The sequence below is a fragment of the Oncorhynchus mykiss genome, chromosome 15 (assembly GCF_013265735.2).
Source record: "Oncorhynchus mykiss isolate Arlee chromosome 15, USDA_OmykA_1.1, whole genome shotgun sequence".
NCBI classification, from domain to species: Eukaryota; Metazoa; Chordata; class Actinopteri; order Salmoniformes; family Salmonidae; genus Oncorhynchus; species Oncorhynchus mykiss.
The window spans coordinates 7,766,864-7,791,640 of NC_048579.1; positions in this window are offsets into that span (position 1 = coordinate 7,766,864).

The following is a 24,777-nucleotide window of genomic DNA, read 5'->3' on the forward strand; positions in this document are numbered from 1 at the left end:
ACCGGGACGTTGTAATCCCCCTCTCTGTTCTCGCACCCCCCCCCCCCCCCCCCCGACATGAATAATGTTAGCGAGACACCGGGACATTGTAATCCCCCTCTCTGTTCTCGCCCCCCCCCCCGACATGAATAATGTTGGCGAGACACCGGGACGTTGTAATCCCCCTCTCTGTTCTCGCCCCCCCGACATGAATAATGTTGGCGAGACACCGGGACGTTGTAATCCCCCTCTCTGTTCTCGCCCCCCTCCCCGACATGAATAATGGTGGCGAGACACCGGGACGTTGTAATCCCCCTCTCTGTTCTCGCCCCCCCCCGGACATGAATAATGTTGGCGAGACACCGGGACGTTGTAATCCCCCTCTCTGTTCTCGCCCCCCCGACATGAATAATGTTGGCGAGACACCGGGACGTTGTAATCCCCCTCTCTGTTCTCGCCCCCCCGACATGAATAATGTTGGCGAGACACCGGGACGTTGTAATCCCCCTCTCTGTTCTCGCCCCCCCGACATGAATAATGTTGGCGAGACACCGGGACGTTGTAATCCCCCTCTCTGTTCTCGCACCCCCCCCCCCCCCCCCCCCGACATGAATAATGTTGGCGAGACACCGGGACGTTGTAATCCCCCTCTCTGTTCTCGCCCCCCCCCCCGACATGAATAATGTTGGCGAGACACCGGGACGTTGTAATCCCCCTCTCTGTTCTCGCCCCCCCCCGGACATGAATAATGTTGGCGAGACACCGGGACGTTGTAATCCCCCTCTCTGTTCTCGCCCCCCCGACATGAATAATGTTGGCGAGACACCGGGACGTTGTAATCCCCCTCTCTGTTCTCGCCCCCCCGACATGACATGAATAATGTTGGCGAGACACCGGGACGTTGTAATCCCCCTCTCTGTTCTCGCCCCCCCCCCCGACATGAATAATGTTGGCGAGACACCGCGACATGAATAATGTTGGCGAGACACCGGGACGTTGTAATCCCCCTCTCTGTTCTCGCCCCCCCGACATGACATGAATAATGTTGGCGAGACACCGAGACGTTGTAATCCCCCTCTCTGTTCTCGCCCCCCCCCCCCCCCGACATGAATAATGTTGGCGAGACACCGGGACTTTGTAATCCCCCTCTCTGTTCTCGCCCCCCCGACATGAATAATGTTGGCGAGACACCGGGACGTTGTAATCCCCCTCTCTGTTCTCGCCCCCCCAACATGAATAATGTTGGCGAGACACCGGGACGTTGTAATCCCCCTCTCTGTTCTCGCCCCCCCCCCCCGACATGAATAATGTTGGCGAGACACCGGGACGTTGTAATCCCCCTCTCTGTTCTCGCCCCCCCCCCCGACATGAATAATGTTGGCGAGACACCGGGACGTTGTAATCCCCCTCTCTGTTCTCGCCCCCCCGACATGAAATGTTGGCGAGACACCGGGACGTTGTAATCCCCCTCTCTGTTCTCGCCCCCCCCCCCCCCGACATGAATAATGTTGGCGAGACACCGGGACATTGTAATCCCCCTCTCTGTTCTCGCCCCCCCGACATGAATAATGTTGGCGAGACACCGGGACGTTGTAATCCCCCTCTCTGTTCTCGCCCCCCCCCCCCCCGACATGAATAATGTTGGCGAGACACCGGGACGTTGTAATCCCCCTCTCTGTTCTCGCCCTCCCGACATGAATAATGTTGGCGAGACACCGGGACGTTGTAATCCCCCTCTCTGTTCTCGCCCCCCCCCCCGACATGAATAATGTTGGCGAGACACCGGGACGTTGTAAATCCCCCTCTCTGTTCTCGCCCCCCCCCCCCCCCCCCGACATGAATAATGTTGGCGAGACACCGGGACGTTGTAATCCCCCTCTCTGTTCTCGCCCCCCCCCCCCGACATGAATAATGTTGGCGAGACACCGGGACGTTGTAATCCCCCTCTCTGTTCTCGCCCCCCTGACATGAATAATGTTGGCGAGACACCGGGACATGAATAATGTTGGCGAGACACCGGGACGTTGTAATCCCCCTCTCTGTTCTCGCCCCCCTGACATGAATAATGTTGGCGAGACACCGGGACGTTGTAATCCCCCTCTCTGTTCTCGCCCCCCCCCCCGACATGAATAATGTTGGCGAGACACCGGGACATTGTAATCCCCCCTCTCTGTTCTCGCACCCCCCCCCCCCCCCCCCCCCCGACATGAATAATGTTGGCGAGACACCGGGACGTTGTAATCCCCCTCTCTGTTCTCGCCCCCCTGACATGAATAATGTTGGCGAGACACCGGGACGTTGTAATCCCCCTCTCTGTTCTCGCCCCCCCCCCGACATGAATAATGTTGGCGAGACACCGGGACATTGTAATCCCCCTCTCTGTTCTCGCCCCCCGACATGAATAATGTTGGCGAGACACCGGGACATGAATAATGTTGGCGAGACATCGGAACGTTGGTATTCAGAGGACAATCTGCTCCAATTGGAAAAAAAACACTTCAGCCACATTTTCATTCATCCACGGAGACAGAGGTGCAGAACGGGTGATTTCCTCTACAGGGCCCTGCCACGACAAAACAACACAGCAGCCTCCGTAACTGTTTCTCCCTCCCCTAGGTGTGTGTGTGTGTGTGTGTGTGTGTGTGTGTGTGTGTGTGTGTGTGTGTGTGTGTGTGTGTGTGTGTGTGTGTGTGTGTGTGTGTGTGTGTGTGTGTGTGTCACTACTACAGACAGTTTCAAGATGTTCTTCTTCTCAGAAAGCCCATTGAGTGTTGTTCCATGAACACCTACATTTCTCCTGACAGGCCGGTTCCCTTTCTCAAGGGTATCATCGAGCACCATTTTCTTTTTTTTTGTGGCATATTCAAGTCTTTAAAGGGCTACTTGAACAGATACAAGGATCAAGAGAGATTTGAAACAGTTACCCACTGAGTATCTGTCTCTGAACCTGTTGACCTATGAATGCATGTACAGAAACCTTGGAAACATACAGAAACCATGGAAACAATACAGAAACCTTGGAAACATACAGAAACCTTGGAAACATACAGAAACCTTGGAAACATACAGAAACCTTGGAAACATACAGAAACCATGGAAACAATACAGAAACCATGGAAACAATACAGAAACCATGGAAACAATACAGAAACCATGGAAACAATACAGAAACCTTGGAAACATACAGAAACATACAGAAACCTTGGAAACATACAGAAACCTTGGAAACATACAGAAACCTTGGAAACATACAGAAACAATACAGAAATCTTGGAAACATACAGAAACATACAGAAACCTTGGAAACATACAGAAACCTTGGAAACATACAGAAACCTTGGAAACATACAGAAACCTTGGAAACAATACAGAAACCTTGGAAACATACAGAAATAATATTGTTGGAAGAGTAGTTATTACACTATTAGTCATTTAATGTACAGTATACCATGATTACAGGAACCATGGATGTGTCAGATATATTCCTTTGTCAATTTATCTTAATTGGATTTATCATGGCACCAGTGACTTTTATTACAGCTCTATTAAACCGCTTAGCTCCTCTAGGCGGAACAAAAACACGTACTTTAGATCAAGAGCAAATGATGGTTGTGTATCACCTTTCCCCCTGTTGGGTTAAAACAGCCATTGATTAAATGCTTGACTCTTTTACAGGATACAAAGTAAGAAGGAACACCTGTCATCGCTACCACAGGTCTGCCCTATGGAAATGCTGAATCATTAGTCTGTCTAAATGTCAGATTGTCACCGGGGGGGGGGGGATATGGGGGAGGATAACCCCTCAGGAAGTGTCCCTCAGACACAGCAACGGCTGTTATGTGATGTCAGCATAGAGGCTCCTCTTTGACCTCCCTATAAAGTCACACAGGAGATCATTATTAACCTTTAGTAGCGCGAGTCAGGAAACACAGCTCGTGAGACAGAGAGGAGGGGAAGAGCAGGGGGAGAGAAAAAAGAGGGAGAGGACGAAGTTAAGAAATGGAAAGAGAAATTGATAGATGGAGCAAGAGAGCTTAATTCTAGCTTATTTTTTATTTATATATATATATATATATTTTTTGGGGGGGGTTTATTTTTTCATCCACATTCACCAATGTTCATTCCGTCCGTCCTTCCTTCCATTTTCTTTCCTTTTAATCTCATCAGTTGGTTTGAGCAGGTGGAGTGCGGCGGTGGTTGGCTCAGTGTGTTGCTGTCCACTGAGTCAGATGAGGTCTGTCGATATCTCTCATCAAACAGGAGCTGATCAAAGCCCTGCGATTCAGCCGGCTTCGCATGGGGCCCAATCAGGGCGGGGGGATTAGGAGACATCATACACAACCTCCTCCTCTACCGAATAAAGAGATTAAGAGTGACATCTAATTCAAAGGGAATTTATTTTGCTTCCCCTTCTTTAAAAGGTGTACGGGACCTGGTTGACACAGTCTCTGTACGTGTGTGTTGTGTTGCATATCTGTTTGTAATCCTGTTGCCATGCAACTACTGTATAATCAACCGACTGCATCCAAGACTTTTCATACCCTCATCTAACCCATTTGGAAAGGATAATCAATTAATTTGGTCAGCGTTTTAATTAATTTGAAACCATTATTGATCCATGACAGTGATTTAATAACATCTTTACTCAGATTGAGTCTTGTACTTGCCTTCACCCCATTGGGACACATTTCCGAAAGACCCCAAGACGAACCAGCAATAACTCTTGTCACATTTCACGACAGTCCAACTGAATAACCACCACTAACAAGGTAAGAACACGTCACATAGGGACTACTTCTTACTAACTAACTAACACAAATGTATCTTTAATTTAACCCAATGAAATGATTTCCCAGATCTTGGCCAGGTCGCAGTTGCAAATGAGAACTTGTTCTTAACTAGCCTACCTGGTTAAATAAAGGTGAAAAGGTGATAATAAATTATGCAGTAGATTTGGTTTATGTATAAGGTCAAATCAATAAATGATTCAAATTATTGCAGTGTCCCCATCCACTCTAATGACGAGGTGTACAGAGCCACATCCCTTTGAGGATCTGTGATGTAATGGATCATCATGTCCGGAGTCTACTGAAGTCTATCACGGCTCCCACAGGACCAATCCTGTATTAGCATTACAGCACCAATCAGCAGGAGGAATTGGCTGCCTATGATCTGGGGATACAGTCATCCTCAGTCTGATTCGCTGCTACGCAAACAACCGAAGCCCATTAATCAGTTAAGTTTCTACATTGTTGGGCACTGTGTTCAACAAGCTCAGTCTCACTGCAGACTTAAACTTTTCTCCATACATCAAATTTCGATGTTACTCCAAACTATATTATAATTGTTTTATTGACTTTTTACCCCTTTCTCTACCAATTGGTAGGTGCAGTCCTGTCCCATCGCTCCAATTCCTGTACGGACTCAGAAGAGGCGAAGGTCGAGAGCCATGAGTACTCCGAAACACGACCCTGCCAAGCCGCACTGCTTCTTGACACCCTGCTCACTTAACCCGGAAGCCAGCGGCACCAAGCTGACGGAGGAAACACGACACAACTGGCGACTGTGTCAGCGTGCATGTGCCCGGGCCCGCCACAGGAGTCACTAGAGTGCGAAAGGACAAGGATATCTTGGTCGGCCAAATCCTCCCCTAACCCGGACGGTGCTGGGTCAATTGTGCGCCGCCTCATGGGTCTCCCGGTCGTAAACCCGGGTCTGTATTGACGCCTTAAGTGCCTTAGACCGCTGCGTCACTCGGGAAGCCATAGAAGGTTAATTCTTAAAGGTCTATTGGGGGTTGGCAAATTTATTTTACATTTTAGGACCCCTTTAGGTATAACAACAACAACAAAAAATATTAAATATTGAATATGGCCTGGATTACTATAGCCCATAGAAACACATTGAATATCACATTCAGAAATGTCAAAAGACAGTCAAAAAATGAATCATAAGGAAGAAGGTTTTGAAGTATCAAGGAGATATACGGTACATTCTGAAAGTATTCAGACCCCTTCACTTTTTCCACATTTGGTTACGTTACAGTCTTATTCTAAAATTGATTAAATTATGTTTTTCCCTCATCAATATACACACAATACTCCATAATGACATCACAATACCCCATAATGACATCACAATACCCCATAAAGACAAAGCCAAAACAGTTTTTTTTTTACATTTTTCCAAATGTACAAATCCCCCCCACCACCATAAATATGACATTTACATAAGTATTCAGACACTTTACTCAGTACTTTGTTGAAGCATGTTTGGCAGCGATTACAGCCGCGAGTCTTCTTGGGTATGACGCTACAAGCTTGGCACACCTGTGTTTGGGGAGATTCTCCCATTCTTCTCTGCAGATCCACTCAAACTCTGTCAGGTTGGAAGGGGAGCATCGCTGCACAGCTATTTTTAGGTCTCTCCAGAGATGTCATATCAAATCATTTGTCACATGCGCCGAATACAACAGGTGTTGTTGACCTTACCGTGAAGCCCTAAGTTACAAGCCCTAACCAGCAATGCAGTTCAAGAAATAAAGTTAGGAAAATGTTGACTGAATAAAAATGAAATAAGGTAACACAAAGGGGTACCAGTCCCGAGTCAGAGTGCGGGGGTACAGGTTAGTCGAGGTAATTTGTACGTGTAGGTAGGGGTAAAGTGACAATGCGTTGATAGCCTTTTGGACCTACACTTGGCGCTCCGGTACCACTTGCCGTGCGGTAGCAGGGAGAACAAACTGTGACTTGGGTGACTGGCGTCTTTAACAATTTTTGGGGCCTTCCTTTGACACAGCCTAGTATATAGGTCCTGGACGGCAGGAAGCTTGGCCCTCTGTAGCACCTTACGGTCGGACGCCAAGCAGATGTCATACAAGGTGGTGGTTCAACCGGTCTGGATGCTCTCGATGGTGCAGCTGTATAACTTTTTGAGGATCTGGGGACCCATTCTAAATCTTTTTGGTCTCCTGAGGGGGAAAGCATTGTCGTTCACGACTGTCTTTGTGTGTTTGGACCATGATCATTTGTTGGTGATGTGGAAACCAAGGAACTTGAAACTCGCTCCACTACAGCCCCGTTGATGTAAATGTTCCTGTAAATGTTCGATCGGGTTCATGTCTGGGCTCTGGCTTGGCCACTCAAGGACATATTGCGTAGATATTGCGATCTAAGGGCTAAAGGCTTCTCATCCAAAACACTTCAAAACAGTTTGTGCATATACATTATTTTAGGACCCACATTTTGAGAAGTTTTTTGTTCTTTTTGGTCCTCGGAAAGGGTCTTTTCGGTTGTTCACACAAATGTTTTTCTCTAGGCAAGCCGAATACTGTAGCCGAAGTATATGCCCCCCTCATTGGTGATTGGTCAACCACAGGAGGCTGCTGAGGGGAGGACGGCTCATAATAATGGTTGGAATGGAGTGGATGGCATCAAACACTTTCAATGTATTCCGTTCCAGCCATTACTATTTTGATTTATTAGAATTCGACCATGAGCCCATCCTTCCGATGGTGCCAGTGGTGCCGCCTGTGTGGTCAACAGTAGGGATTCTTCAATGAAGTGTTTGTTGTCATTCAACGAGAGACAAATCGTTTTCGTGCACGTTTTTTTTCACTTGACAACTACTGTACTAAACATCTTACTGTGGTTAAATCTAAAGTTGCCTGACCAAGATCATAAAAAAGACAGATTTATTGAGTTATCTTAGATTAATACGGACTATTTTGAGGAAGTGTATACTGGCTACGGTGTCTCAAGATGGACAAACAGTACTATTGACATTTTTCAAGCTAAGGTCTTTTAAGGGAGTATGCGAGCACACTCGTTCGGTTAGCCTAGCCATACGAGCTGAAGCATGGGGAAGCAGACCTACAGGGGCTTTAATAAGATATGTATTAGTGCCTGGCTGTGACATTGCTGTCTTTATGTAAAAATGGCTTTTGGGTGAGTGGGACAAATGATAATTGGGTAGAAACTCAAAAGTAATTTCATAGGCTGACGTGCTATTCAGTCCATTTTGGAAGGTACCATACTATTTGAGTTTAAGGACACTTTTCTAGGACATTTCATGTAACAAACAACAAAAAACACACACACAAACACCGGCATCGTGCAGCGTTTTTAGACATGGCTAAGGCGCTCGGGCATGAGGGACAGAGGAGGAGAGAGAGAGAGGAGGACAGAGGAGAACGAGAGGAGGATAGAGGAGAAAAAGAGGAGGACAGAGGAGAGAGGATGGAGGAGAGGCAGAGGAGAGAGAGGAGGATGGACGAGAGAGAGAGGAGGATGGAGGAGAGGCAGAGGAGAGAGGAGGATGGAGGAGAGGCAGAGGAGAAAGAGGAAGACGGAGGAGAGGCAGAGGAGAGAGGAGGAAGGAGGAGAGGCATAGGAGAGAGAGGAAGACGGAGGAGAGGCAGAGGAGAGAGAGGAAGACGGAGGAGAGGCAGAGGAGAGAGGAGGAAGGAGGAGAAGCAGAGGAGAGAGAGGAAGACGGAGGAGAGGCAGAGGAGAGAGAGGACGATGGAGGAGAGGCAGAGGAGGAAGGAGGAGAAGCAGAGGAGAGAGAGGAAGACGGAGGAGAGGCAGAGGAGAGAGAGGAAGACGGAGGAGAGGCAGAGGAGAGAGGAGGAAGGAGGAGAGGCAGAGGAGAGAGAGGCAGAGGAGAGAGAGGAAGACGGAGGAGAGGCAGATGAGAGAGGAGGAAGGAGGAGAGGCAGAGGAGAGAGAGGAGGAAGGGGGAGAGGCAGAGGAAAGCGAGGAAGATGGAGGAGAGGCAGAGGAGAGAGAGGAAGACGGAGGAGAGGCAGAGGAGAGAGGAGGAAGGAGGAGAGGCAGAGGAGGACAGAGGAGAGAGAGAGGAGGACAGAGGAGAGGCAGAGGAGAGAGAGGAGGACGGAGGAGAGAGAGAGGAGGATGGAGGAGAGGCAGAGGAGAGAGAGAGGAGGACAGAGGAGAGAGAGAGGAGGACGGAGACTGAGTGCTACACTAACACGTCCTTTATCTCTCGAAGAATAAACAACAACAACATATATCCCTTTCTGACATCCCTGACAAACTACATCAGAAGACCGTCAGCTGTGTTTTCGTCCAGTGTAATCCCGTAAGAATAATTCTAAAATAATTTTTAAAACAATATCATTGTGAAATATCAAGGCGATAAATTATTAATCTCCAAAACAGCATGTTTTTTTAAACGTAATATTGGCATTATTCCAAAGCTATTTCCTACTTTTAATTTGTCAAAAGCGGTGATGTATTCACAAGTCAGTTCCCTTGTCCTCCTTTACGTCACTTTATCCTCTCTTCACAATTTCTACCATCTTTGCTCATCTGTCCTTTTTAGATTTGCCATGGTCCAGCCATTAAAGTGTGTTCTTTCTGACCTCCCCTTGATGCTACGCACCAGACCCGTGTCAAATGAAGGGAGAAGACTGAAATAGTCTCTATGTGACATACATGTACAGGTGTAGGATCTTAATTTGAGCCAGTTCGCTACAGCAATAAAATAATCCTGCAGCAACAGGAAAATGTGAATTATTATGTGGATTATAATGATTGGACATTTTTTGTAGGGGTTGATACATTTTTCGTAAAGGGAAAAATCTAACTTTAGAAGCCTTTTTTAAACCTCAAATACACCACAGGTTTTAAATGTCCTGCATTGCAAGAGCGTTCTCCTGCAAGAGGGTGAACAAATGATCAAATATTCATGTATGACTATTAGAGAGAAGGCGAATCGAATCATCTACTAACATTTGTTATGTTCTCTTCAGTCATAGTCTTTGAACAAATGACAGTACAAAAAGAGGACACCATTCCTCCAGCAGACTCATACATTTCTAAGAAGGTGTGTTTTCACTTCTCCCATGTCTTTGGTCACAGGGAAAAAAACATCTACAAAGCTTGTCTTTCTTTCTCATTTTCTTTATGCTTCCGCCCTGTCTGCAAGCCAATTATCCACTCTATGGGTAGTGTACATTTCTGTGTGCTCAGCAAGGACTAACCGTGCTAGTTGTTTGTGTGCAGATTAGTTTTTACCACAATCAGAAAAAGCGGTATGATCATTTTGGTTGTTTTGTGGGAGAGATGAGCTCACCACCAAAGCCTCACTGACAGGAAGTTGTCAGAGCAGCTGTAGGCTACATGTGATGTATGGTGGTACCTACACCAGAAACTGGATAAATGAGGCACACTTACTCAACAGCAATATGTCAAGCTGTGGCACCCCAGTCTCCATCCCACCCCAGGATTAAAACACCATCCTCACACCGTAGTAAACATGTTGTCATCAGCCTCCTTTAGCCAATGGGAATGGAGGATACTTAGTCAGTTGTAAAACTGAATGCATTCAACTGAAATGTGTCTTCTGCATTTAACCCAACAACTCTAAAATCTGTGAGGTGCAAGGGGGGGGGGGCTTAATCATTGTCTACATCTTCAGCGACCAGGGAACAGCGGGTTAACTGCCTTGCTCAGGGGAAGACGATAGATTTTTACCTTGTCAGTTCAGGGATCTGATCCAGCAACCTTTCAATTACTGGCCCAATACTCAGTTACTGGCCCAACACTCTAACCACTAGGCTACCTGCTGACTTAGATTCAGTAAGTTCCTTATATGACATGTCTGTGAGCCAAAGATACATATATGGCTATATGTAATGTGAGATCAGTAAAATATGTGCATTTAATATTTAATCCTTCGGGGCGGCAGATACCCTAGTGGTTAGAGCGTTGGCCTTGTAACAGATAGGTTGCAAGATCAAATCCCTTGAGCTGACTAGGTAAAAATCTGTCGTTCTGCCCCTGAACAAGGCAGTTAACCCACTGTTCCTAGGCCGTCATTGAAAATAAGAATGTGTTCTTAACTGACTTGCCTAGTTAAAATAAAGGTATACAGTAATGAATGTATTTATTATGTTCAAGGCAAATCAAGGCGTAGTTCCTGACTATCAGTAGGCCAGTTTCCATTGACCCAGGTTTAATCGACAAAAGCAACCAAAAATCCTTTACAACAACAGTAATGGAAACAGCAGATATGATTTTTTAAATATTGGATCCGTTCGACAGATGTAGATTTGTCTTTTGTCCAGCTTCCTTTATTGCAAAAAAAAAAATGATGATCGAAACAAAAAAAAATCTAACAAAAATGTTAATTGCCAAATAATTTTGAAGGTCCCCTGGACACATGATGTCAACATGGGACTATGAAGTTCCTCTCCTCTACTAAGCTACGACATATGGAAATCGTTTTAAAGGTCATACCAAGGATAATTTATCTATTTCATTTAGAATGTTAAGACCCCCTGGAAGTACAAAAAATATATATATGTTTTGGTCTTACTGCTATTAGGCAGTCTGAATAACAGATTCTCTTCATGGAACAACAGATAATCAAATCAAATCAAAACAAATGTATTTATATAGCCCTTCGTACATCAGCTGGTATCTCAAAGTGCTGTACAGAAACCCAGCCGAAAAACCCCCAAACAGCAAGCAATGCAGGTGTAGTTCCACCCAAACATGTAAAGGAAGTTTGTTCTGAAGTGTCTGTCCTATATCTGAGAGATATAGAGCACCACAGTATGAGTCAAAATACCCATAAAATCTAGCAGTCAAACAAAGAAATGGTTCCAATTGTTTTTCCACTATTTTAGAAACACTCAAAATAAGGGATGTGTTTTGTGTAGGCTCACCCTGGCGTGATGTTTTGTGTAGGCTCACCCTGGCGTGATGTTTTGTGTAGGCTCACCCTGGTGTGACGTTTTGTGTAGGCTCACCCTGACGTGATGTTTTGTGTAGGCTCACCCTGACGTGATGTTTTGTGTATAATGAATAAATTGGCTACATTTCTTTAAATGGGAAATTCTGTGAACTGTCTTGTGATAGGTTTAAATGAAATACCTGTTAATAAAGGTGTCTGCTGGAGATGACACGCGGGAGCTTGCAGGGATTTGTAGTTTTGTACGTATGTCTACTTTTATGCCAATTAGCATGATCAAATTTAAGTAAATTGAGCCGAATATATAGATAAAAGTCACCTTGTCCTAGAGAGATTTACACGGTTATCAAAATGTCAGGCCAGGGTAAGTCCTACTTACATCCCTTATTTTAAGTGTTTCTAAAATCCCCCCCATGGGGAAAATGAATGGTGGAAAAACGATTTGAACCATTTCCCTGTTTGACCAATAGGTTCTATGGGTATTATGACACGTCCACGGTGGGGCTCTATAAGAAAGATCAGGAAACATCCTTTAAAATACTTTTTTTTTTAACAGGTATTTCATTTTTTTGGCACTAAAGAGTCTCCATATGTACTGTACTTCCATTCAGGTTTTTCAACTGGTACTGGGGGAATCTTCAGACGAGTGTTGTGAGGCTTCTGGGCATCCTAGAGCAAAGCAACCTATATCTATGTGTTCGTAAGTTTACACAGAGGTGTCATATTAGTCTGTAGACCAAACTGTTCGGATGCTATCAACATCATGTCTAAGTGACAGTAGAACATTCAGACTGTAGGGAATCATACAGCTAGGCAAGTTTTTTTTCATCAACTGATGTTCCCTGCCTGCACCTCTTTCTATGTAACCCAGCGGGAGCCTGGGATAGGCTGCAGTCAGTAGTGGTGCCAGTAGCGGTGTCTGTAGTGGTGTCTGTAGTGGTGTCAGTAGTGGTGTCTGTAGTGGTGTTTATAGTGGTGTCTGTAGTGGTGTCTGTAGTGGTGTTTATAGTGGTGTCAGTAGTGGTGTCTGTAGTGGTGTCTGTAGTGGTGTTTATAGTGGTGTCAGTAGTGGTGTCTGTAGTGGTGTCAGTAGTGGTGTCTATAGTGGTGTCAGTATCGGTGTAAAGTTGACTAGTGCAAAGTTGTTTATTTGGCAATTTTCAACCACAAAACTATGTTCTTATTTTCATGAAGTCAAAAAGGCTCATACCTGCTATCAAGGCATTTAGTTTTTTACGGTCTCCTTCATAAAAATATCCACTCTATGGAAGTTCAGATGGTAACTCTTCTCCAGAGGCAACTTTTTAATTTCAGACCCCCCCCCAACCCCCTACTTATTTCTATCAATCTATTTGTTGATCTCTTTGTTTCTGGCCCAGTGAATCCAATCAGAATGCAGCCCTTAAGCCCTTTGACTCCACCAACAACAGTTTATGGGCTCCTGGTGTGTAAAGCTGTCTATCAGATAATAGGGGACTCAAACTCTGCCTGCTGTGTCCTGATGGAGGTGGCCCTGGCCTAGCACTCGTACCTGACGGCCGCCATGCCCTGCCAGCCTTGTCTCCCCCTGTCTCTCCCCTGTCTCCTCCAGGGAAATCTACCGAGAGTAGCTGCCCTTATCAATGTGCCTCTCTAGCCCGCCTCCTGCCCTCCTGGACGGCCCTGGATGACAGCACCGCAGAGGATTCTTTAATCTGCCTCGACTTTAACTAAATTAAACGGCAGGCCCGGTACACCAGAGAGATGCATCAGGAAAAAGATCTCCTGCCCATGGCGATACGGCATCAGGGCAGCGACCAGTAATATAGCCGTCCATCGTCTGGAAATAGTCACGCAGAGAACAATCTGACCTCTGTCGGTATTTCAGCACCTCCATTCTCATTAAGACTAAACAGAAAAAAGGAACGTATGCAGAGGTATGTTTTAAAGCAGAGAGAACGACGGCGACCTACATATTGTCATACTGAGAGTGACGTTGATGTGATGAACATTTTACAGACACCCGACGTGTGACTTTACAAAGTGTTGAGAACAACAATCTCTGATTATAAAGTCACAGTTCATGTTCGTTTTGCTCTCGCCATTATTTTACTCCAGGTGGTTATTCATAAAATAACCTCGTCACCAACGCCATTTTGTTTACCTTCAATCCACTGAACAACTGGAGTAGACTTGTGGCCCAGTTGGTTAAAGTTCAAATCATCTATTCAACCATTTTGTAAGTCCACACCAATGTTTTTCATTTCTCCTGCTAATATTGATGCTCAAAATATAAATGTTTTTGTCACTTATTTAGTCGTAACATTCTGTATACTCCACTTGTCCTAAGGGTAAAAAAGTACCCGCCTTTCGCTAAACCCCTAAAATAAAGTAGTTTCATTGAATTTTAAACCCCAAATCTATTTTGCATGAAGAAACAACCTGTCATTCATCACAAACTTTATGAATATCTTGGTTTTCCGGCTTCACACTAAAGAAAGTCTGCATTTAATCAGTTGACTCCACTCCTTTTAATTACAACCCACATGTCATAATTGTTTTCTTCACTAAAGTAGAATTACTATTATTACTGATAGAGGTACTGTCACGCCCTGATCTGGTTCACCCTGTGTTTCCTGTCTCTCTGTACCAGTATATGTATCCCTGTGTTTCCTGTCTCTCTGTACCAGTGTATTTATCCCTGTGTTTCCTGTCTTTCTGTACCAGTGTATTTATCCCTGTGTTTCCTGTCTCTCTGTACCAGTGTATTTATCCCTGTGTTTCCTGTCTCTCTGTACCAGTGTATTTATCCCTGTGTTTCCTGTCTCTCTGTACCAGTGTATTTATCCCTGTGTTTCCTGTCTCTCTGTACCAGTGTATTTATCCCTGTGTTTCCTGTCTCTCTGTACCAGTGTATTTATCCCTGTGTTTCCTGTCTCTCTGTACCAGTGTATTTATCCCTGTGTTTCCTGTCTCTCTGTACCAGTGTATTTATCCCTGTGTTTCCTGTCTCTCTGTACCAGTGTATTTATCCCTGTGTTTCCTGTCTCTCTGTACCAGTGTATTTATCCCTGTGTTTCCTGTCTCTCTGTACCAGTGTATTTATCCCTGTGTTTCCTGTCTCTCTGTTTTCCTGTTCTCCTGCTTTTTGCTTTTTTCCTTTTTCTAGTCCTCCTGGTTTTGACCCTTGCTTGTTTCTGGACTCTGTACCCGCCTGCCTGACCATGAGCCTTTCTGCCACTCTGTACCTCCTGGACTCTGATCTGGTTTTGACCTTTTTGCCTGTCCACGACCATTCTCTTGGCTACTCCTTTTGGATTAATAAACGTAAGACTCCAACCATCGGCCTCCTGTGTCTGCATCTGGGTCTCACCTTGTGTCATGATAGGTACTGCATAAGTGTAAACATACATTTGTTTAGCAAGATATAGGACTTGTATAGCCTAAGAAAGTAGCAGAAATGTGCAGAAAGTAGTTTTGAATGCATTTTATTGAAGGGAAACAATAACAGTCTTGAACTTCTTTGGCAACATAGTGATATATTATTATATACTGTACAATGAGGAATTCAACTGCAAAATCCCAATTTTTAACCATTGCTCCTACCAACAAAGGTATATAAACACCAACAATAAGAATAAAATAAGATAATGGATACAAAACAAAAACGTGAAGAACATAAATCAATCAACTCTAATTAGCACATGTAGGACAGTATAAAAGTGTGTTTGCATGGACTTTGCAGATGTTTTTCTTACATGTGCAGCACATAGTATTGTTTTACAGTTCTTCTTTGGGGGCAGAATTAGCATCTCCTCCTCTTGCCTGCCCCAGCTGCAGCCTCAGGTGGATCAGGACAAGATTCATCGCCATGAACTGCTTTCACAAGCGCTGCAGAGGCTGCTGTGTGGGGGAGGCACTCCCTTCCTTGAATGTGTGAGGTTACACACATACCTTCCTCTTGTTCTGCTTATCAGGCATCCAGGTAGGGTTGATCTTGTTCCATATCACGAAAGCATTGTATGAGGACACATCAATGATGTTATGGAAGATGACCAGGGGCCAGCTGTCAGACATCCTACTGCAGCTGTAAATTCCAATCAACATGTCTAGGTTGTCCACGCCTCCTTTGTTGTGGTTGTAGTCAGGGATGATGGCTGGCTTCCTGTCCTCATGATCACTGATATCAGCTGTGCAGTGCAGTGTGCTCAGGAGGACCACATTCTTGTTCTCTTTGGGAGGTAAGAAACTAGAGTGCTGGTGGTTACTCAGGCAAACATTGATGAGAAGGCCTCTCTCCCCCTTGTTGCGAGGAGTGCAGGAGGGAGCTCAGGCTTGTTCTTTCTATCTGTGCCAACCTTGGTGATCTTCCACTTCAGGAGCTGCTGGAGTTCATAAGAGGTGCAGAAATTGTCACACGTGACATTGTGCCCCCTTAGTCCATCTGTCACATCAAGCCCAACCCGTTTCCCCTGGTTCTTCTCCGGGCCTCCACTGGGTGGCTTCCCTGTGTAGAGTTGCATCTTCCAAGCGTAGCTGGATTGTGAGTCACAGGCCACCCATATCTTGATGCCATACTTTGCTGGCTGGCTGGGCGTATACTACCGGAAAGGACAGTGACCTTTTGACAAAAGAGATTACTATCAGTAATTAGTATCAGTGTCACAGAAAGCAAATCACATAAATCAATGATATTACAGCAATACATAATACAATTAACAGTGAAAATCACTTACATTACAGGTTTGAAAACAAAAATGTACCTCTGAATGGAACCAGTTGCTCATCCACTGTTACTTCAGGCCCGGGGTTGTAGAGGTATGGCAGACGCTCCACCCACTTCTCCCAGACCTCTCTTATGGCTCCACCCACTTCTCCCAGACCTCTCTTATGGCTCCACCCACTTCTCCCAGACCTCTCTTATGGCTCCACCCACTTCTCCCAGACCTCTCCTATGGCTCCACCCACTTCTCCCAGACCTCTCTTATGACCTCACCCACCTCTCCCAGACCTCTCTTATGGCTCCACCCACTTCTCCCTGACCTCTCTTATGGCTCCACCCACTTCTCCCAGACCTCTCTTATGGCTCCACCCACTTCTCCCAGACCTCTCTTATGGCTCCACCCACTTCTCCCAGACCTCTCTTATGGCTCCACCCACTTCTCCCAGACCTCTCTTATGGCTCCACCCACTTCTCCCTGACCTCTCTTATGGCTCCACCCACTTCTCCCAGACCTCTCTTATGGCTCCACCCACCTCTCCCAGACCTCTCTTATGGCTCCACCCACTTCTCCCTGACCTCTCTTATGGCTCCACCCACTTTTCCCTGACCTCTCTTATGGCTCCACCCACTGCTCCCAGACCTTTCTTATGGCCGCCAGTTTGTCTCTCACACGTCTTGCAGGTCTTGACTCAAATCGTAGCGTTCTTGAGAATGTGTGAAAGACTTCCAGTGGCATCGTGGCACAGAAAACCCCCTTCCACTCTCTGCATCCCAGAGACTACATGTAGCCTCGACCTCGGGACCTATAAACACCCACTAAGATTAGCAGCCCTATGTAGCCTCGCCTCGGGACCTATACACACCCGCTAAGATTAGCAGCCCTATGTAGCCTCGCCTCGGGACCTATACACACCCACTAAGATTAGCAGCCCTATGTAGCCTCGCCTCGGGACCTATACACCCCCGCTAAGATTAGCAGCCCTATGTAGCCTCGCCTCGGGACCTATACACCCCCGCTATACACCCCTCTCTCTCGTCAATACTGTCCTCCTCTCCTCATTCCTCTCCTTCTCACCCACCATCTGAAACCACATGAGAAGAGAGCTTTTACACATATAAAAGGAAGGTTGGATCACACAAATGCCTAAATTAACGTTGAAATATAATGATCTACTGCACAAGTCAACAGTAGTATGTTAGGATAGGCTGCAGGGCATACTGCTAGGTTGGACCTCAAACTGTTAAAGATACCCAGAGGGAACTAGGACCTTCAAACATCTCTTCTAGAACAACAACAAGAGACAGAGAGAGAGACAGGGAGAGAGATAGAAATAGAGAGAGACAGACAGACAGACAGACAGAGACACAGACAGACAGAGGCACTAGGCCTGGTGTCACAGTGGCTAGGTGTTGTAGGGATGTCTCCTGTGGAGTTTCCCACTCTGTGACACCATCCTGCCAGGACCTAACATCATTAAGACCTTGGAGTTGGAGGGTAAAGGAGAGATGTGGAGGGAGGGAGACAAAGGGAGACGCTGAGAATGAGACAGACACACTGAACAGATAACAAGCCGAACAAGAGGAAGAAAGGAAGAGAAAGTGGGAAAGTAGAACAATGACTAACAAGCATGATTAAAAAATACACACACAGGCAGACACACGCGCGCACACACACGTTTTATTCATAGGTAAATGCTCCTCCTAACCTAACACCATGTTCTGTTAAGTGCACTTTGTTTGATCACACCTATACAACTGGAGAACATGAGATACCTTGCAGTATCATTCAAAAATATCTATTGATTTTCTTCCTTTTAAAATATGACAAAGGTTGCATTTTTTTTTTTTTTTTGGTAATATGATGCGTATGAGGGTTGTCTCTGTGTATTGTGATGAATGTGTATGATACAGAATATGTTCATTTGAGCTTCAGTAATGCTGTTACTCGGCCTGGCTACTGTAGAGTAAGTGCATTGTGTACGGAGAATGGTATAGAAGACACCGCCGTTGAAACTCGTTGTCTCAATCCGACAGACATACCGAAAGGCCCTTATATAATTCAATCCCATTACCGTATTTATTGTCTATGTGGAGAGTCTGTAGCTCCTGTATAACGGGCATTTGGAAATTAAGGGACACCACATCGGTATCCTACCAGATTTTCCCTACCTCGTCATAATTTAAGACCACAGCAAAGACGTAAGAATATGAAAACTGTTACCGTGTCAAATTTCAAATACGTTTGTTAAATGTTTATTCTAAAGGACACATCAAACAGGATGGTTGGTGGTCGTCTTTTATAGAACGATATATGAAGCCACCCACCGCCTCGACATGCGAGTTGGAAATGCTATTTTATTCACACACGTCTCATGACCGTCACATTAAAAAGTCACACCTTTTCCACAATACTGCTTGACTCCCTCTTGAGAAGCAGTGAAAAGTGGCACCTGTCTGCCTTCTACACAGTATATCTGCCATGCTTACAGTAGAGCCAGCTGGCTAGCATTACCCCCTACTGCCTTCTACACAGTATATCTGCCCTGCTTACAGTAGAGCCAGCTGGCTAGCACTACCTCCTACTGCCTTCTACACAGTATATCTGCCCTGCTTACAGTAGAGCCAGCTGGCTAGCATTACCCCCTACTGCCTTCTACACAGTATATCTGCCCTGCTTACAGTAGAGCCAGCTGGCTAGCATTACCCCCTACTGCCTTCTACACAGTATATCTGCCCTGCTTACAGTAGAGCCAGCTGGCTAGCATCACCTCCTACTGCCTTCTACACAGTATATATGCCCTGCTTACAGTAGAGCCAGCTGGCTAGCATTACCTCCTACTGCCTTCTACACAGTATATCTGCCATGCTTACAGTAGAGCCAGCTGGCTAGCATTACCCCCTACTGCCTTCTACACAGTATATCTGCCCTGCTTACAGGAGAGCCAGGTGGCTAGCACTACCTCCTACTGCCTTCTACACAGTATATCTGCCCTGCTTACAGTAGAGCCAGCTGGCTAGCATTACCCCCTACTGCCTTCTACACAGTATATCTGCCCTGCTTACAGTAGAGCCAGCTGGCTAGCATTACCCCCTACTGCCTTCTACACAGTATATCTGTCCTGCGTACAGTAGAGCCAGCTGGCTAGCATCACCTCCTACTGCCTTCTATACAGTATATCTGCCCTGCTTACAGTAGAGCCAGCTGGCTAGCATCACCTCCTACTGCCTTCTATACAGTATATCTGCCCTGCTTACAGTAGAGCCAGCTGGCTAGCATTACCTCCTACTGCCTTCTACACAGTATATCTGCCCTGCTTACAGTAGAGCCAGCTGACTAGCATCACCTCCTACTGCCTTCTATACAGTATATCTGCCCTGCTTACAGTAGAGCCAGCTGGCTAGCATTACCTCCTACTGCCTTCTACACAGTATATCTGCCCTGCTTACAGTAGAGCCAGCTGGCTAGCATTACCTCCTACTGCCTTCTACACAGTATATCTGCCCTGCTTACAGTAGAGCCAGCTGACTAGCATCACCTCCTACTTGTCAGATTGATATAATGATGTTCAATAAAAATTACTTCAACATCTTACCACAGAATGTCGATAAATCTCAGGCATAGCATGTTTGATGGCTTATTCTCCAACACGCGCTCGCACACACACACACACACACACACACACACACACACACACACACACACACACACACACACACACACACACACACACACACACACACACACACACACACACACACACACACCTTCAGCCCTTTGATTACTTGTGGCTTCAGTGGCAGCTGCCTAGTTCATGATCTCCGTGTCCTCTGTGACCCCGAGCCGTACAGGACTGAGGACAGTCCGTTACACTGCTCTCCACTACCGTTCACATATGTCACATCTGTATCACATCCTTCTGATTAAGAGTTCACCAGATTCACCTTAGAAATAGTTTTCTTCTGAGGCCCTTTCCTTGGCTGTCCCAAAATGTCACCCTATTCCCTATATAGTGCACTACTTTTGACCGGGGGCAAGCATCACCTCTATGCACTGGAACACATTATTTATGACACTGTCAGAACCTTGTATTTTGTCTAAAGAGGGTCATCTTATCGAAATGTATTTACAGTTTTCACACAGACCGAGCCTGTGAACACAACACAAGTGTGATGCTAAATCTATTCAGTCAAGTAGATAAATACGTCTATAGCATCCCCCCCCCTGACACTGAACATCACCCTGACAGTCCACTCCTCTCCTCTGTGTGACCTGTGTTTGAGTATTTTTTTTCCATCACCGTCATATTAAAGACTAAGCGCCCCCGGCTGCCAGCGGTGTTCTCCTCATCACAACCCCCAGAAGACCTCCTGCCTCCGCACAGCTTCCTGCCCTGAGACAGCCTGGCACTCACGTCATCCCATCTCTGGTACTATCCCCCTGTCCTCTCCAAGTTAAAGCTGCTCCCATTGAGGCTTTTATGGCACCCGACATGGGGCTATCATAAGGACCAGGCCCAGTATCGGCTGTAGAAGAAAAGATTAAAAACAAGTCAACCAAATGGATATATATGTTTTTTAACCATTTTTCTCCTGAAATCTGTGGTATACAATTGGTAGTTACAGTATTGTACCATCGCTGCAGACTGAGTTGTTTAATTGAAGTTCAGTTTAAGAACATTGAGAATAAAATTCTCGCAACATTTACCCCCTCTACTAGCACAGACTAAAGCCTTAGATATGTAGTTTACCCTCACTCCTAAGACAGACCAGAGCCTTAGATATGTAGTTTTATAAACTATTGTTTTGTCTCGTAAGCATTACATGGCAATGTAGCAGTCTTATGTGGGCCAGAAGGTTGTGTGTTCGCAGACCGCCACAGAGGGTAGTGGTGAAATGATATCCTTTAATAAAAGCATTGAATGTATCTATCATCGCATTTATCATGTCCGATAAACATATTTAATGCAATTATACGTTATTTTACATGACTAGATACCAGCAGAATCTCTCTATAATACCACACCTCAGCATGTGAGTGAAGTGGATTGAGCCGTGTGCGTAATTTGGCTGGAGCGTGGAGCGGATTTAAACAAATTTGACGTAACATTTTCACCTCATTCAAATTCGTCAGATGAAGTTCCACCCACATTTAGTTTTCAACTGGGGCACGGATTGTGGTAAGGGGAGAGGCAAGAACACTACTAGCGGAGCAACGCTCAGCGGATTGTGGTAAGGGGAGAGGCAAGAACCCTACTAGCGGAGCAACGCTCAGCGGATTGTGGTAAGGGGAGAGGCACGAACCCTACTAGCGGAGCAACGCTCAGCGGATTGTGGTAAGGTGAGAGGCAAGAACCCTACTAGCGGAGCAACGCTCAGCGGATTGTGGTAAGGTGAGAGGCAAGAACCCTACTAGCGGAGTGGTAGGAAAATATCAGCTCTGCTCTACTTTATGGAAATTGTACACGGCCACCGATGCTGTTAACCAATCCGGTGAGGAGCAGAAGTTTGCTGTTTGGAAACAGTTCCACCTGTCATTAGTTCCGGGCAAGGACAACCAAAACAGATGGAGGAAAGCCAATCATCTTGTTTTCTAATTCTAAATGATGTTGCTTGCTTGAATACAGAGACAAAATCAGAAGGTCAATGGCCTGGAGGGGGATTGCAGAGATTGTTGTAGTTAAAGAAAGGTAAAGAAAGATTGAAAAAAACATGAAAAAAAAAAAACATGAACTTTACCCACCAAAGGATGTTTTGGAACTACTGAAAGTAACGCGCCAATGTAAATATGAACTTTATCGAACAAAACATGCATGTTTTGAGTAACATGAAGTCCTATGAGTGTCATCTGATGAAGATCATCAAAGGTTAGTGATTAATTTATCTATATTTCTGCTTTTTGTGACTCCTCTCTTTGGCTGGAAGAATGGCTGTGTTTTTTTTCTGTGACTTGGCTCTGACCTAACATAATCGTTTGGTTTGCTTTCGCTGTAAAGCATTTTTGAAATCGGACACTGTGGTGGGATTAACAAGAAGTGTATCTTTAAAATGGTGTCGAATACTTGTACGTTTGAGGAATTTTAATTATGGGATTTCTGTTGTTTTGAATTTGGCACCCTGCACTTTCACTGGCTGTTGAGAGGTGGGACGCTCACATCCCGAATGGTCCCTGATAGGTTCATTTTTGCTTGTATGCAGGAATCAGAAGGATAGAGTTATGGTCAGATTTGCATTCAGCCATTTTCCAATCAAGAGTGTAGTCACAAAAAGCAGAAATATGGATACAATTAATCACTAACCTTTGATGATCTTCATCGGATGACACTCATAGGACTTCATGTTACACAACACATGTATGTTTTGTTCGGTAAAGTTCATATTCAAATTTAAAAAATCTGAGTTTACATTGGCGCATTACCATCAGTAGTTCCAAAACATCCGGTAATTTTTGAGCCACATCAAGTTATAGAAATGCTCATAATAAATGTTGACGAAAAAAAGAAAAATAAATAATAGATACACTTCTCCTTAATGCAACCGCTGTGTCAGATTTTTTAAAAACTTTACCGAAAAGGCATAATCTGAGTACGGCGCTCAGACGACAAAAATCAAGCCAAACAGATTTCCGCCATGTTGGAGTCAACAGATGTCAGAACTGCATGATAAATATTACCTTACCTTTGATTATCTTCATCAGAATGCACTCCCAGGAATCCCAGGTCCACAATAAATGCTTGTTCTGTTCGATAATGTCCATCATTTATGTCAAAAGAGCTCCTTTTGTTGGCGCGTTCAGTCCAGTAATCCACATTCATGACGCACGTTCACTCAGAGCAGACGAAAAGTCAAAAAAGTTCCGTTACAGTCTGTAGCAACATGTCAAACGATGTTTAGAATCAATCTTTAGGGTGTTTTTAAAATAAATCTTCATTAATGTTACAACCGGACAATTCCATTGTCTGTAAAAATTTGGTGGAGCCTAGCTACCTTTCACGTGAGTGCACCAGACCGAGGCTGTGGCATTCTGCCAGACCACTCACTCAAAGAGCTCTTATGAGCCCCTCCTTTAGAATAGAATCCTCAAAACAGTTTCTAAATACTGTTGACATCTAGTGGAAGCCTTAGGATGTGCAACATGACTAATATCCCACTGTGTCTTCGATAGGGAATGAGTTGAAAACCTACGAACCTCAGATTTTCCACTTCCTGGTTGGATTTTGTCTCAGGTTTTTACCTGCCATATGAGTTCTGTTATACTCACAGACATCATTCAAACAGTTTTAGAAACTTCAGTGTTTTCTATCCAAATGTACTAATAATAGGCATATCTTATAGCTTCTGGGACTGAGTAGCAGGCAGTTTACTCTGGGCACCTTATTAATCCAAGCTACTCAGTACTGCCCCCAGCTATAAGAAGTCATTTATGTCGTTGTTCAGCCACGACTCGGTGAAACATAAGATATTACGGTTTTTAATGTCCTGTTGGTAGGATATACATGCTTTCAGTTTATCACATTTATTTTCCAGCGATTGATCATTAGGTAGCAGGACAGAAGGCAAGGGCAGATTAGCCTGATCCTCGCAAGGTACCCTGAACTTTTCCCACAAATATCAGTTTCCTTCTCCAGCGAATCACAGGGATCTGGGCCTGGTCGGGTGTCTGTAGTAGTCTATCCCTCCCGTCCAACTCATTGAAGAAGAACTCTTCATCCAGTTTCAGGTGAGCAATCACAGTTCTGAAGTCCAGAAGCTCTTTTTGGTCATAAGAGACGGTAGCAGCAACCTTATGAACCAAACAAGATACAAACAACGCAAAAAAATTAACAAAATAGCATGGTTGGTTAAGAGCCAATAAGACGGCAGCCCTCCCCTCTGGCGCCATCGTAACATGTTTTTCGGAGCATATACCCACGTGCCAGCTCCTCATTTGTTTTTCGGAGCATATACCCACGTGCCATCTCCTCGTTTGTTTTTAGGAGCATATACCCACGTGGGTGATTGAAAGATGAACTGAGGTCCACACTCAGTTCATCTTTGTGGTAATTCACCGTAAAGTTGGTTGCCAACCACCATAGAGTCCAAATAAGAAAAAGAAGCCTGAAGGAAGGAGGAGAGATGACGAGAAACAAATCTGGTTTACCGTTTAATCTGTGGATGAATGGTTGGACTAGAGGTACCACTCATAAATTAGCTCTGGGCATGCACTACCCAGCATATTTCTATTCCTTGATCACTATTATTTTAATTCGTCCTATTCTGTTGTATTTATTGAGCCCACCCCACCACTAGTAATACTTAGAGATGTTGATATGAGTCAACCAAGAAAATGCAATTTGTTTTTTTAAGGAGTGCATGATGATTGAAGGAATTGTCTTACA